The sequence below is a fragment of the Pongo abelii genome, chromosome 1, assembly GCF_028885655.2.
Source record: "Pongo abelii isolate AG06213 chromosome 1, NHGRI_mPonAbe1-v2.0_pri, whole genome shotgun sequence".
Lineage (NCBI taxonomy): Eukaryota > Metazoa > Chordata > Mammalia > Primates > Hominidae > Pongo > Pongo abelii.
In genome coordinates, this window is record NC_071985.2 from 41,002,617 (window position 1) to 41,014,844 (window position 12,228).

Consider the following 12,228-nt stretch of genomic DNA (forward strand, 5'->3'; position numbering starts at 1 on the left):
TTCTCCACCTCTACCCTCCTTCCCCCACCAACTCCCCTCCTTGCTCCCAGAACACTTTCTTACGTGTTGAAGAGTTATTTAAAGATGGGACCTGAAGTTCAACACTCTGGAGGGATCCCTTGTTAACTCTAGACTGTCCCCACCTAGAGGTCTTCGAGGGGTCTCTGGAGTGCACCTGCTCTGTCAGGGCATTCCACATGGGTGCCCAGGACTGGGCCAGCATTAGTCAGCCCTGACTTGGGAGCAACAGTTGCAGTGTGGTCACCCTGCCCAGCTCCCCAGTGCCTTGACAACTTGGCTCTTGTCTATTTATCAAGCTCCTTCATTATGTCAAGGCCTTGGCTAGGTACTTTCATTTGTGATAGTGTATTTGATCTCAGTTAGTTCTTACAACAATCATGTGACTTAAGTGATATCACCATCTTCATTTTAGGCATAAAGATAACCAAGCTAATAAAAGTTGGAGTTGAAATTAGAACCCAGCTCTTATGAATCCAAAGCTTATCTTTTTTTCCTCTGTATCTCACTGCCTCTAAATTACCATGCAGTTTCCTTCCAAGAAAATAAGACTTATACATAGGACAAGATTTTCTTTACTGGGGACAGAGATGACCTTACAGACCAATTGGTGTAAAATTTTAAATAATCAAATGATTTTTTTTTTAAAAAAAAAAAAGGAAAAGAAACTAAAGTTGAGAGGCTATGTGACTTACCCAAGGTCACACAGCTATTGACTTGGATTTGTTTGCACTAATATTTGTACTGCACCATTCAGGATACCCTGCCCAGTCAAGGAGATGAAGGGACTATGCTTCAAAGTAAAAGGAATAAAGCCAAAGCCATATTACTCCTCCCTGGAGGGCAGTTACAAAGATTGCCAGATCCTACTATGTCTCATGCCCATAATATGGTCTTTCTACCACTTCTTCAATCCTCTATGGTTCATAATTTTGTTTTCTTACTGCCTAATTTGAGATTCTTTCCATGAATATGAAGAATAAAACAAAACAACAAATTACCCACAAGTGCCCTGCAATATTTGAACAACTCTGAGCCTTTCTTTAGGTTTTCTTAGATTTCTATTAAACATGCCTCTAGCAATTTGTGAAAAAAGGACAGTCTTTCTTGTTTTATCTGGAGTGACCTGGTCTAGTTGTTTGTCTCAAAACAAGAATGAGGTGACCTCAAAACAGAGTATTACAGGCTGTAGCCATGTCCAGTGTTACTTGAGGGTAAGAAAGAGATAAAAAAGAACTCAACTATACTAGAGAGAGAGATTTCCATTCCCCCAGCAATTTTTTGCAAAAACAGAGTACCTATTAATGCAATGAAATACAGATCAGCAAACGGGTAAGATATTTGGTTTGGGACTTTCTCATTGGTGTCTCCATCTAGTGATTTGTCTCTTCACAGAATCTATCCTCCCAGGGCATCTACACATCAGGAGACCTAAAGGAAAAAGAAGTATTTCTTGGGATTAAGCCACATTTTAACCCTGGGGAAATATCTCCAGAAAGGAGAAGGAGCAACATATGTGTGTTGGCCTAGTCCCCAGACCTGTCTCTATCCAATTCCCACCTTACTTTGTAAGGAAATGGGCCAAATCTGTACCACTAATACATTGAATTAGATTGGCAGTGATTTTGTCATTGTCAGCTCTGACCCTTGATCCATGAGTAGGTCAGCGTCCACCCCAACTGAGTTATGTCAGTGCAATGTTTGTTCATTTATTCATTCAATAAATGCCAAGCACCATTTTGTTGGGTGTTGGGGACATAGTAAACAAAACAGATAAAGATTTCTGCTCACTTTGTCAGATAAACGAGAGATGAAAATGAAAGGCCGGGCAATGATAAGCGCAAGGATAGAAGGAAAGTGGTAAAGGAAGGTTCATAATGATAGTCAATAGACGAAGATGCTATCTAGCCACTGGCACCTGGGCCAGCTTCTGTCTACCTGTTTCCCCTCCTCCTCACTGGCTGCTGTCTTCTCCACAATCCTCTTTGCCTTGGTCTACTGCATCTAGGCCCAGAGATGCTCATCTTAAGAGAACTTCACTGAAATCATTTGTGTTCATTCTTCTGGACTGAGGTGTCCAACTGCTCTCAGCTTTTGTGTGGTGTCCATTTCCTTCCTCTTCCTTCTAGAATCTCTCACTCTGCTCCAACCCTTGAGCTCTCCTACATGGGCTTACATGTGTGTCTTTCTGATTCCCAACTCTCCTGGCTTTCTCTTCTATTTCCTGCCACAAACCTTCCTTGTACTCGATGGTCCCTAATCTCTTCAGGGAAGAGTTTCCCTTTACTGTGTTTTTTTCCACACCTGGTTTTTGGAACCCCAGCAGTAATCTGTAACTGGTACTTCCATAAACCTTGCTCTGGCATCTGTCTCCAGGCCTACATGAAAAGCCAAAGATGATTTCCAAATATCTTAAAGCAAAGAAATAGCCATTTGTTAAGCACACATATACAGGTGCATCCACATATAGGTGGTGCTTTTATGAAGTCCTCATCCGAAAGAGCACAAGCCTGCCTGGGGCATAGTCCCCACAAAGCTTTGTTGTCCCACAAATTAAAATTCGCTCACAGAACAATACTCCCAGGGAGATGGGGCCGCCCCATGTATTCAGCCATAAGCCTAATGGGCTCTGAGTTTCCGTTAGTCCTTCCCCTCAACAATATCTTATGGCAGCCAGGGTCCTCGGGTTAATTATACCTTCCTACATTTAAAATAATTTCCTTTCTTAATCCACTTAAAATATGTGTCCTTCAGAATCAGAATGCTGCTCTCCCCATCTGGAGATGTCATATAACTAGATGCCTAAATGGATTTTCAGATGCACTAATTACTTTACAGCTTTCTCTGCCAGAGCTGCTGCAGTCACTGGCTCATCAGAGCCGTGGCTGTTGTTGCTCACCGGCACTGCTGTCCTGATGGCCCGGCTATGCTTGTTCCTTTTGGCTGTGGAATGGCTCTTCTCAGAGAAGCCATTTATCTAACTCCTGGTATCCACAGACTTTAAGTCATCAGCTTTGGATCATTTCCAATGAACTACCAATATCCATCCTACTCTCCAGGAGAAAAAAAACCTACCCTGTGACGGTTATTATTAAAAATTAGTAATAGATGTGTAAGCTTTAAATGAGCACGTTTGTTCCTTGTCTTTTAACAAACATTATATTTTACACGAAAGTTAAATTGGAGTACTCCCAGTTATGTAGTCAACCCTGAATACACATGGATTCAGCTACTTGCCTTCATTTCATTTCTTTCTTTCTTTCTTTTTGAGATGGACTCTCACTCCATCACCCAGGCTGGAGTGCAGTAGGGTGATCTCTGCCATTGCAACCTACACCTCCCAGGTTCAGGTGATTCTCCTGCTTCAGCCTCCCGAGTATCTGGGATCACAGGCGCCCACCACAATGCCTGGCTAATTTTTATATTTTTAGTAGAGATGGGGTTTCACCATGTTGGCCAGGCTGGTCTCAAACTCCTGACCTTAAGATATCCACCTGCCTTGGCCTCCCAAAGTGCTGGGATTACAGGCTTGAGCCACCGCACCTGGCTTCTGCCTTCATTTTGAGAGTAAGTTTATAATGGCCTGAATATTTGCTTGGGCTTCTGCTCAAACCTTACCTGCAATCCCTGTGACACCACATCTTCCTGTGTTTAAACAGTAGATTTGAAATAAACAAGGATGGCACTATGACTGAAAAAAGCAAAGAAAGAGAATTTGAGTCATTTCAGATTTGTCATTCTATGTGAACACTTGGAGTATTTATTTGTGTTTGATATTTAAAACTGAGTCAGAGTATAAACTGGGAGGTCTAATATTTTTGTTTGATAAGTGCCAATTTTAGTTCATGCATAAAATGCCATGCTGAATCTGAACGATATCTTTAAAATTGAAATTTATTCATCTTGTTTTAAAACTAAAGTACGAATTAAGAAAAAAATGGGTTTTATTAAAATTTATTAATTAGTTATTAGACAATGATGTACATTAAACATTATATCTGATTTTTATCAAATGATCCAAATTCAAACTATTAGGTATATATAAAACTGTAGAATAAATAGTTGCAATTTTTTTCTTGTTCTAGTAGGAACATGGAGGAACTCGAAATCATGACTGTATTGGCTCATAATTATTATGAATTTTGTAAAGAGATTTGAAGGGGGGACCCGACATAATGATATTGACTCAGTGAAGTTCAACACAGATAATTATGAAACAAAACAAAACCAGAGGCAGTGACGCAACATCTAGATCTATTTTGAACTATATAGTGCCTTCAAAATCGCATATAGCTTCATTTCATAATTGTTACTGAAAATAATTTTGTTGTATAGAGGAGGGAGGTGTTAAAAAATTATGTGTTCTAACTGTCAAATATGCTAGAGATTTCACCAAATTACTGTTGCTCTAGCATTTCCCTGCTTACTGGGAAAATGAGTGTCTTTTATGTTTATTAAACATTCATGTTTCTTATTTTACAAAATGTTTGCTAAATCTTGTGCCTATTTTTCTATTGGGACTTATGATCAATCTGTACAAGTTCTTTATATATTCTTAGTATTAACCCTTTTATCCTCAAACATGAGTCTGTTCTTTATGTCCCCAAATTACCCTATCATGTATCAATATTTTGTGAGATTCTATAAGGCTTTTTGTTCATGATTTTAAAATTTATTGTATTGTGGTTAAAGAACTTGGATTCTATGAGAGAAACTCCTTGAGATTCTGGATTTCATATTTCTTGTTAAATAGCTTCTTTAGTTTTTATGCAATGCTCTTAGTTATTCTTAATAATATTTTTATTCCAGCCTATTTTGTCTTTTACTAATATTGTTAACACCAGGACTTCTGCTTCCCACCCAGATGGGGTAGCAATGACTGCATTTACCTTCCTTCCTAAAAACAAACAAAAAAGCAAATAATTTTCAAGTCACTAGATAGCAGATTATGAAGAATAATTTGAAGGATGGGAAACAAATGCAGTGAGCAATTGGTCTAGCTTAGGTCTTCATAAAGGTACCAGGATGTGGTGCATGGAGGGAGAACTCAGGTAAAGTTTGGCAGACTCCCTGAGTAAACAGAGCTCAAAGTCAGCTGAAAACAGAGCTCAAAGTCAGCTGAGAACCAGGTGGCTGGGGTGCACAGGAGAGAATACTGAAAAGAAGGGAACTACAGAAAAGAACTCTGGCAATCTTAGAGGGTGCCGCTCGAGTATTCTGCTGAAGACTAAGTGCAAGCATGTGAGAAAAACACCTGAGGCTGAAGAAAGAGCCACTCAGAAAGGATTAGAAGGAACAGTAACCAGTGCTCACATAGGTCAAAGAATAGTTCCTTTCCCACCAGCCAAACTGGAAGGTTTTATGATTCATGGGTCTTTGGGTAAACTATTCTGAGGAATCTTTCCTCAGTGGTGGAGAATCCTTAGTGCTGCTCCACATACCACTCTGGTCCCTTCTAACAAAGATTAAAAGCAAAACCCAAGAGAGTCGGACTGTTTCAAAGTAACTTAACTGTATTCAAGAACAAAGCTCAAGACCATTTAAAAGAGCACAACATATCTAAGAACCAACAAAGTAAATGTGTAGTACCTGGCATCAGAAAAAAAAAAAAAGAAAAAGAAAATTGTTTTGTTTCATTTTTTTTCCAAGATGGCATTAGAGGCTTTTAACATGCCTCAGCCACTTGGAAATAGCAAGATAGTGCATAAAAAATTGGCTCTGTGAGCTTTATTTCAAAATGGAAATGGGACACCCCAGATCCTGGAGAAGAGAACACCAGCAAAAAGCCCCTGTGAAGACATTCGACTGATAAGAATGAGTGCAGCCCCAGAACACAGGAGAGGCAGAGACTCACCTGACTCACATGACTCACCTGTCCACTGGGGATCCAAGCCACCCAAGCCAGGGAGAACACTTTGTTTCTCCCAAGACCTAGAGCTAACTTGGGGACAGGCTTGGAGATCCTCAGAGGAAAAGACACTAGGAAAAGCTGCAGACATTTTTCCAGACTGGGAGCAGGAGCAGTTTTAATCTGGGCACACACAAAGTCATCATTTGGTAACCCAGCAGTGTGGCCATATAGACATTTTAATCTCAAGCCAGAGATTGGGAACATGTGCTTTGGAGCAGAGTAGGAGCCTCCATAGACATAGCTATGGAAAGCGCCTCAGCAGCAGGTGCTGGAATTGTGCCCCCGCACCCCATGTCACAAACCTGGGCCCAGTTTCTCCTGGGAAACGAGACTTGCAGCCAGGGCCAGCTTGGTGACCTGGAACCTCCCTGCATGTGTCCCTGCAGGGTGCTAAGGGAGAATACCTTCAGCAGTCACCGAGCACCCAGAGGTGTGCCTACATGTGGAGCTGGGAAGCCTCTTTGGCTCCAAGATCTTGGCCTGCTGCCCTGAGATCTTGGTGCGATGAGGCCCTATCTGCTCCACACTCAGGCAGATCTCCAGGCATTTGGGGCACCTACTCACTTGGATCAGCAACCTGAGCTGCCCCACCCTTCCTATACAGAGATCCTGGTGCAGGGGGGCTCTTCCCACTCCATGCCTGGCAGATCACCAGGCATTCGGAGCACCCAGTCAGTTGGACCAGCAGCCACTCCACCCTTCCTGTGCAGAGATTATGATGTAGCAGGGGCCTCTCTGCTCCATACCCATGCAGCTCTCCAGGCAGTCAAAGCACCCACTCACCTGGATTAGCAGCCTGAGCTACCCTATAGGTTGTGGTACAGCAGGGCCCTCTCTGCCCCATGCCTAGGCATGTCTCCAGGCATTCAGAGCAACAGCTCACTTGGATTAGCAGCCTGAAACACCTCACCCATCCTGTGCAGAAACCTTGGTACAGCAGGGCCTTCCACACTTCATGCCCTGGCAAATCTCTAGGTATCTGAAGCACCCAGTCTCCTGAATTAGCAGTTTAGGCCACACCCCCTCCCCATGGAGAGTACTTAGGGACAAGGAGGTTTCCCAGCTCCACATCTAGACACATGTCTGGGTGTTCGGTGGCTGTTCATTATATTCTCCCTCAGCACTGGTGCTTGTGCCATACCTGGTCCCTCCCCTTGCATTTTTGCCTCCCCTGTACCCCTCTCCCCACTCCAGAGCTGAGCAGGGAACTCAGACCACTGTGCACTTCACAGATCAGCTCATTGCCTGAGGCAGCAGAGAGTTTCTCCCAGTAAACATGGATCAAGTATATACCCAGCCATATCCGCCACAGCTGGCTCTTACCCATAAGCACCATCTACTGGCTTGTAGGTTAGCCCAATATAAAACCTGCTGACAGAAGTGCATACAGCTATAAAAGCAAAACCAAAGACCCTACCCAGCATTCTCTAAAGCCACACCCCCTGGTGGGGAGAAGGAAAAGGGAAATTTTAAAATAATAATAATATTACATGGAAAAAATGAAAAAGAAAAAATCTTATCCACATAAAAATGGTTATAAAAGTTAGAAATGCCAGCATCTCCAAATGAGAAGAAACCAGCACAAGAATTCTGGCACTATGAAAAATCTGAATGTAGTAACACCACCAAAAGATCACACTAGTTTTCCAGCAATAGTCCCTAACAAAAGGGAAACTCAGAAATGACAGATAAAGAATTCAAAGCATGGATTGCAAGGAAGCTCAATGAGATCCAGGACAAGGCTGAAAATCAACACACAAAAAAACTTTTAAAGCAATCCAGGAAATGAAGGAAGAGATAAATATCTTTAAAAAAATAAATCAGAGCTTCTGGAATTGAAAAACTTGCTTAAGCAATTTCAAAACACAATTGACAGCTTTATCAATAGACTATACCAAGCAGAAGAAATAATTTCAAAGCTTGAAAACCAGCCTTTTAAACTAACCAAGTCAGACAAGAATTTTTTTAAAAAAGAAATTTAAAAAGCACACAAAGTCTTTGAGAAATATGGGATTATCTTTGAGACATATGGGATTATGTAAAATGACTAAACCAATGAATTATTGGCATTCCTGAGAGAGGAGAAAAAGTAAACAAACTAGAAAATATATTTGAGGGAATAATTCAAGAAAAGTTCTCTAATCTTGATAGAGAGGTAGACATCCAGATACAAGAAATCCAGAGAACATCTGGATTATACAGGTGTCCTGGAGATATTATACAAAATGAACACCCCCAAAGCATATAGTCACCAGACTGTCCAACGTCAATGCTAAAGAAAAAATCTTAAAGGCAGCTAGAGAAAAAGGTCAGATCACGTACAAAGGGAACCCCATCAGGCTAACAGTAGACTTCTCAGCAGAAACCTTACAAGCCAGGAGAGATTGGGGGCCTATTTTCAGCATTCTCAAAGAAAAGAAATTCCAACCATGAATTTCATTTCCCACCAAACTAAGCTTCATAAGCTAAGGAAAAATAAAATATTTTCTAGATAATCAAGTGCTAAGGGAATTCATTACCACTAGACAAGACTTACAAGAGATCCTTAATGGAGTTCCAAACATGGAAATAAAAACACAATGCCTGATACCACAAAAACACATTAAAGTACATGGCCCACAGACCCTATGACACAACCACACACTAGAAACTACAAAGAAGCCAGCTAACAAGTTCACAATATGACCAAACCCTCCCATCTCAATATTAACCTTAAATGTAAATTGTCTAAATGCCCCACTTAAAAGGCATAAAATGGCAACTTGACTAGAAAAAAACAAACAAAAAGACAAGACCCATCTATCTTTCTTGAAGAGACCCATCTCACTCACAATGACACCCACAGGCTTGAAGTAAAGCCTTTGATTTGTTGGAGAAAGATCTATCAACAAACAGAAAATTAAAATGAGTGGGGTAATTATTCTCATATTAGATAAAACAGACTTTAAACTAACAACAGTAAAAAAGGACAAAGGGGAACATTACATAATAATAACAAGTTCAGTTCAACAAGAAGGCTTAATTATTCTAAATATAAACACACCCAACATTAGAATACCCAGATTAATAATAAAACAAGTACTTCTAGGCCTACAAAAGACTTAAACAGTTACACAATAATAGTGGGGGATTTTAATGCCCTACTGACAGCATTAGACAAATTATTAACATAGAAAATTAACAAAGACATTTTGGACTTAAATTCAACACATGAGCAATTGGACCTAATAGAGATCTACAGGATACTCCACCCATCAACCAAAGAATATCCATTCTTATCTGCACACAGAACACAGTCTAAGATAGACCACATGTGTGGCCATAAAGCAAGTTTCAGTAAGTTCAAAAAAAATTGAAATCATACCAACTCTACTCTCAAACCACAGTGGAATACAAATAGAAATAAATATCAAGATCTCTCAAAACAACACAATTAGATGGAAATTAAATAAATTAAGGCAGAAACAAAAAAATTACTTGAAATATTAAAAATAGATATACAACATACCAAAATCTCTGAGATGCAGCAGAAGCAGTGTTAAGAGGAAAGTTCATAACATTGAATGCCTATATCAGAAAGTTAGAAAGATTTCAAATTAATAGTCTAATGTCACACCTAGAGACGACAAGAAAAGAAGCTAGAGAAGCTAGAAAAACAAAACCAAACTAACTTCAAAGTTAGCAGAAGAAAAGAAATAATTTAAATTGGAGCAGAACTGAAAAAAATTCAGACCCAAAATACCATATGAAGAATCGCTGAAACCAGAAGTTGGTTATTTGAAAAGATAAACAAATTCAGTAGACTGCTAGCTACATTAAAAAAAAAAGAGAGAGAGAGAATATGCAAATAAGCAGAATCAGAAATGACAGAGGTGGCATTACAACCAACCCCACAGAAATATAAATGATCCTCAGAGACTATGATGAACACCTCTAGGCACACATACTAGAAAATCTAGAGGAAATGGATAAACTCCTGGAAACGTACAACATCCCAAGATTGACTCAGGAAGAAATCAAAATCCTGAACACACCAATATTGAGTTCTAAAATTGAATCAGTAATAATACTAACAATAATAATAATAATGATAATAATAATAAAAACGTATCAATCAAACAAGCCACGGATGGATTCACAGCTGAACTGTACCACTACAGGCCAATATCCTTGATAAATACAGACACAAAAATCCTCAGCAAAATATTAGCAAAATGAATCCAGCAGTACATCAAAAAGTTAATTCACCACGGTCAAGTAGGCTTCATTTCTAGGACACAAGGTTGGTTCAACATAGGCAAATCAATAAGTGTGATTCACCACATAAGCAGCATGTAAAACAAAAATGTATGATCATTTCAATAGACATGGAGAAAGCTTTTGATAAAATCCAATATCCCTTTATGATAGAAATCTTCAAAAAACTAAGCATTGAAGGAACATACCTCAAAATAATAAGGCTCATTTATGACAAACCCACAGCCAACATCATACTGAGCTGGCAAAAGCTGAAAACATTTTCCTTAAGAAAAAGAACAAGACAAGGATGCCTACTCTCACCACTCCTATTCAACAGAGTACTGGAAGTCCTTGCTAGAGCTATCAGGCAAGAGAAAGAAATAAAAGGCATCCAAATGGGAAAAAGGAGGTAAATTATCTCTCTTTGCTGATGATATGATTCTATACCAAAAACCCCTAAAGACTCTACCAAAAAGCTCCCAGAACTGATAAATGACTTCAGTAAAGTTTCAGGATATAAAATCAATATACAGAAACCAGTAGCATTTCTATACACCAGTAACATTCAAACTGAGGGCCAAACCAATAACACAATCCCATTTACAATAGCTGCAGAAAAATGAAGTATCTAGGAATACATCTAACCAAGAAGGTGAAAGATCTCTATAAGGAGAACTATAAAACACGACTAAAAAAAATCATAGATACAAACAAATGAAAAAAATATTCCATGCTCATAGTTTGGAAGAATCCATATCATTAAAATGGCCATACTGCCCAAAGCAATCTATAGATTCATTGTTATTTCTACCAAAGTACCAATGTCATTTTTCACAGAATTAGGGAAAAATATTATAAAATTTATGTGGAGTAAAAAAAAAAGCCAGAATAGCCAAAACAATTCCAAGCAAAAAGAACAAAGCTAGAGGCATCTCATTACCTGACTTCAACTAATACTATAAGGCTACGGTAACCAAAACAGCATGGTACTAGTACAAAAACATAGACACATAGATCCATCCATGGAACAGAGTAGAGATCCTAGAAATAAAGCCACACTTCTATAGTCATCTGATTTTCGACAAAGTAAATAGAAACGAGCAATGAGGAAAGGATTCCCTATTCAATAAATAGTACTGAGATACCTGTTGAATCATATCCAGAAGAATGAAGATAGATGCCTACTTCGAGCCATATGCAAAAATTAACTCAACATGTTTAAAATGTTAAAAGACAACAGATACTGGTGAGGCTGTGGAGAAAAGGAAGTGATTATACACTGTTGCTGGGAATGTAGATTCGTTCAGCCACTGTGCAAAGCAATTTGGAAATTTCTCAAAGAACTTTTAAGAGTTACCATTCAACCCAGCAATCACATTACTTGGTATATAAATATAGGAAAATAAATTGTTCTACCAAAAAGACACATGCACTCATACGTTCATTGTGGCGCTATTCACAATAGCAAAGACATGGAATCAAGCTAGGTGCCCACTTCTTTTCTTTATCTAATCCCATGGTAGATTAGATAAAGAATCCACCATGGGATTAGATAAAGAAAAGAAGTTCATATATGCCATAGAATTCTACACAGCCATAAAAAAAGAATGAAATAATTTCCTTTGCAGTAACATGGATGCAGCTGGAAGCCATTATCCTAAGCGAATTAATACAGGAACAGAAAACCGAATACCACATGTTCTCACTTATAAGTGGGAGCTAAGAATTGGGCAAACGTATACATAAAATTGGGAACAATAGGCATGGGGAAGTGACAGAGGCAGAAGGGAGACAGTGCACAAGGGCTCAAAAACTACTTATTGGGTACTCTGTTCACTACCTGGATGATGGGATCATTTGAACTCCAAACCTCAGCATCATACAATATACTCATGGTGCATGCTGTAAGTAACCTGCACAGGTACCCCTTGAAACTCAAAAAAAAGTTGAAATTATTTTTTAAAATAACAAAATTCAAGGCATGACAAGTAGGAAAATGCAATTCAAAATGAGGATACGAATTGGTCAGTAAAAACAAACTGAGAATAGCACACAAGTGT

At 39.2% G+C, this 12,228-nt stretch overlaps 1 long non-coding RNA gene across 2 annotated transcripts in view; it reads right to left on the minus strand.

Moving 5' to 3' along the window:
* LOC129048120 (uncharacterized) overlaps window positions 1–12,228 on the minus strand; it is a 141,290-nt gene that overhangs the window by 104,396 nt on the left and 24,666 nt on the right. Inside the window, exons 3-4 of one of the 2 annotated variants that reach the window (XR_008510187.1) lie at window positions 3,637–3,709; window positions 62–1,449 (exon numbers count right to left, since the gene is read on the minus strand). This is a non-coding gene — a long non-coding RNA (uncharacterized LOC129048120). Of the gene's footprint in view, window positions 1–61; window positions 1,450–3,636; window positions 3,710–12,228 lie in introns of those variants that run through there. The other variant, XR_008510188.1, reaches the window with a different exon arrangement.